General features: G+C 49.0%; 2 non-coding genes across 2 annotated transcripts in view; both read left to right on the plus strand.

Moving 5' to 3' along the window:
* The first annotated feature begins 3,447 nt into the window (after positions 1 to 3,447).
* Positions 3,448 to 3,602, plus strand: LOC131270982 (5.8S ribosomal RNA). Its single transcript, XR_009179970.1, has one exon. It is a non-coding gene; the product is annotated as a 5.8S ribosomal RNA (ribosomal RNA).
* Positions 3,603 to 4,089: 487 nt separating this feature from the next.
* The window catches only part of LOC131270984 (large subunit ribosomal RNA), a 4,089-nt gene continuing 3,964 nt past the window's right edge, over positions 4,090 to 4,214 (plus strand). Inside the window, exon 1 of the ribosomal RNA XR_009179972.1 lies at positions 4,090 to 4,214. This exon is cut by the window's right edge and continues 3,964 nt beyond it. This is a non-coding gene — a ribosomal RNA (large subunit ribosomal RNA).

Below are 4,214 nucleotides of genomic sequence, written 5' to 3' on the forward strand. Positions count from 1 at the left end.
CCGTGAAGTTCTCCCCTGGTCCACGCTGCCTCGGCAGTCCTGGGTAAAATGGAATATTTCCAGCTTGCCCTATAGTGGAAGAGGACTATCCAACAATACAAAGTCAAGACCTCCGGGTTGAGACTTTCCGCGTCGGTGGTGTCGCGCACCGCCTATCCGAAAGATGGTGTAACAGGGGTGTTCGATCAGCAATGGTCGGATGCCCCGTCATAGTCCAACTATGACAACCAAAGTCAAGACCTCCGGGTTGAGACTTTCCGCGTCCGGAGGTACGCGTACCGCCTACCCGAAAGATGGTGTGCTTCTGGGGTATTCGATGAGTCGGATACCCCGTCGTAGTCCAACTATGACAATCAAAGTCAAGACCTCCGGGTTGAGACTTCCGCGTCCGGAGGTACGCGTACCGCCTACCCGAAAGATGGTGTGCTTCTGGGGTATTCGATGAGTCGGATACCCCGTCGTAGTCCAACTATGACAATCAAAGTCAAGACCTCCGGGTTGAGACTTCCGCGTCCGGAGGTACGCGTACCGCCTACCCGAAAGATGGTGAATCAGGGGTGTTCGATCAGCAATGGTCGGATGCCCCGTCGTAGTCCAACTATGACAATCAAAGTCAAGACCTCCGGGTTGAGACTTTCTAAGAGTACAAGCATAAAGGAACACGGACCAAGCCGTACCGAGAGAATCGGTACTAGAGCCCTTGTGGTTCTACATTGAGAGAGCCCTCGTGGTTCTCATTAGGGGCTTTATGCAAGAAGTACTCAATACTGTGGTGTGAAGTATAAAGTATAGAGTCCTCCACTGGTCCACGCTGCTCCGGCGGTCCTGGGTAAGATAGTTCATTCTAGCTTGCCCTATGTGGAAGAGGACTCAATACCCTACCTGTTGAGCTTGAAACAAAGTCATCACTTGGGCATGCTCATATTGCCATACACAATTACATTATATTCGAATGAGCATGCAAGCGACCCTATATAGACCGAACCAAAACGATAGATACCGCCGTAGTTCACCCCCACCAAGTGATGACTTCAGTATGGCTAGTGTGTGAAGTATAAAGTATAGTCCTCCCCTGGTCCACACTGCTTCGGCGGTCCTGGGTAAGATAGTTAGTTCTAGCTTGCCCTATGTGGAAGAGGACACAATACTTAATACTTAGAGTACAAGCATAAAGGAACACGGACCAAGCCGTACCGAGAGAATCGGTACTAGAGCCCTCGTGGTTCTACATTGAGAGAGCCCTCGTGGTTCTCATTAGGGGCTTTATGCAAGTCGTACTCAATACTGTGGTGTGAAGTATAAAGTATAGAGTCCTCCACTGGTCCACGCTGCTCCGGCGGTCCTGGGTAAGATAGTTCATTCTAGCTTGCCCTATGTGGAAGAGGACTCAATACCCTACCTGTTGAGCTTGAAACAAAGTCATCACTTGGGCATGCTCATATTGCCATACAATATTCCATTATCTACTAATGAGCATGCAGCTATATGATTATAACCTGTAAACGATTACCCCGCCGTAGTTCAGCGCTTCAACCAAGTGATGACTTCAGTATGGCTAGTGTGTGAAGTATAAAGTATAGTCCTCCCCTGGTCCACACTGCTTCGGCGGTCCTGGGTAAGATAGTTAGTTCTAGCTTGCCCTATGTGGAAGAGGACACCATACTTAATACTGTGGTGTAATGAACAAAGTATAGTCCTCCACTGGTCCACGCTGCTTTGCAGTCCTGGGTAAGATAGTTAGTTCTAGCTTGCCCTATGTGGAAGAGGGCATACAAGACAAAGTATAGTTCTCCCCTGGTCCACGCTGCTCCGGCGGTCCTGGGTAAGATAGTTAATTCTAGCTTGCCCTATGTGGAAGAGGACATAATACTCTACCTGTTGAGCTTTAAACAAAGTCATCACTTGGGCATGCTCTATAGCCAACCACATGACATTAACCTAAGAGAGCATGCAGCGTATTATCCCAATGCAAAGTAAACGATAGACTCGCCCTAGTTCAGTGCTTCAACCAAGTGATGACTTCAATATGGCTAGTGTGTGAAGTATAAAGTATAGTCCTCCCCTGGTCCACACTGCTTCGGCGGTCCTGGGTAAGATAGTTAGTTCTAGCTTGCCCTATGTGGAAGAGGACACCATACTTAATACTGTGGTGTAATGAACAAAGTATAGTCCTCCACTGGTCCACGCTGCTCCGGCGGTCCTGGGTAAGATAGTTCATTCTAGCTTGCCCTATGTGGAAGAGGGCATACATGAACCAAGAACGAAGGTTATGATCGAGGAATGATTCGACAACTAACCGATGGTATGAAATGTGAAGAATTCAAGCAAGCACACAATCAAGTCATCACTTGGGCATGCTCGACAGCCAACCTCATGACATTAACCTAGTAGAGCATGCGAAAACCAATATATATGTAAACGATGCCCCTCCCTAGTTCAGCGCTTCAACCAAGTGATGACTTCAGAATGGCTAAATCAAATCGGTTCAAAACATACCATCGGTACCCTATTGAAACACACAAGTCGATATCAAACCTCATGATTGTGTAGTCCTCCACTGGTCCACGCCGCTTCGGCCGTCCTGGGTAAAATGGAACATTCCAGCTTGCCCTATGTGGAAGAGGGCACATTACTCAATACTGTGGTGTGAAGTATAAAGTACAGTTCTCCCCTGGTCCACGCTGCTTCGGCGGTCCTGGGTAAGATAGTTCATTCTAGCTTGCCCTATGTGGAAGAGGACACTTCATACTTCGTCTCTAAGCGGCGGCTTGACTCCTCCCTACGGGGAACGGGTTTACGCGCACAGCGGCGGCTTACGCACTATGGCAGTCATGGATGCCTTACGTTTCTATGAAAAGTGTGTTCCTCCCCTGGTCCACGCTGCTTCGGCAGTCCTGGGTAAGATAGTTAGTTCTAGCTTGCCCTATGTGGAAGAGGACACGTAGACTTACTGTGGTGTGAAGTATAAAGTTCAGTTCTCCCCTGGTCCACGCCGCTTCGGCCGTCCTGGGTAAAATGGATTCATCCAGCTTGCCCTATGTGGAATGAGGACACTTTATGCTTCGTCTCTAAGCGGCGGCTTGCTCCTCCCTACGGGGAACGGGTATACGCGCACAGCGGCGGCTTACGTTATGGCAGTCATGGATGCCTTACGTTTCCATGAAAAGTGTGTTCCTCCCCTGGTCCACGCTGCTTCGGCAGTCCTGGGTAAGATAGTTAGTTCTAGCTTGCCCTATGTGAAAGAGGACACGTAGACTTACTGTGGTGTGAAGTATAAGGTTCAGTTCTCCCCTGGTCCACGCCGCTTCGGCCGTCCTGGGTAAAATGGATTCATCCAGCTTGCCCTATGTGGAATGAGGACACTTTATGCTTCGTCTCTAAGCGGCGGCTTGCTCCTCCCTACGGGGAACGGGTATACGCGCACAGCGGCGGCTTACGCAAGTTAGTCACCCTCGGCAGTGGATCACTCGGCTCATGGATCGATGAAGACCGCAGCTAACTGCGCGTCATAATGTGAACTGCAGGACACATGAACATTGATAAGTTGAACGCATATTGCACGTCGTGGGAACCTACCATGATGTACAGATGACTGAGCGCTTATATTTGAGAAATGTATCGCATACATTTAACTACGCCGTGACACCCGTCACGAGACGTGCACCATGATGTTAACTAGGGTCGCGACGACCCGCTAGCATTAAAGAACCCGTGGTTTACAATATACTGGCATTGGAATTCGAAGTATTTAGAGCGTCCGTGTTCCCGCGTGAGGCGGAAGTACGAGGAGAAGGCGTGCTTGTGGTGTCTGTGGTGGTGTTTACTGATGTCTAGCTTCAGCTTATTTATTTATTTAAATAGAAGCGAAGATGTCAAAGTAGCGTCGAAGCAGCAGCGGTAGCACAAATGATTCAAGTATGGAAGTTGACCAAAGGAACACAAACAAACTAGCGTATGGGCAATGGAAGGTATCAGTGAGTTAAACCACACGCGGGCTAACAGCCCGTTAACCGAGTCCAACGGTACATATTGGACATTGAAACAAAGTAGTCGCAAGCCAGATGTGACGATAACAACCGCAAGGTACATAAGCCTCAGTTCATGTGTGACAACCCCCTGAATTTAAGCATATTAATAAGGGGAGGAAAAGAAACCAACCGGGATTCCCTGAGTAGCTGCGAGCGAAACGGGAGAAGCTCAGCACGTAGGGGTGG

This window comes from Anopheles coustani (genome assembly GCF_943734705.1).
Source record: "Anopheles coustani chromosome X unlocalized genomic scaffold, idAnoCousDA_361_x.2 X_unloc_8, whole genome shotgun sequence".
NCBI lineage: Eukaryota > Metazoa > Arthropoda > Insecta > Diptera > Culicidae > Anopheles > Anopheles coustani.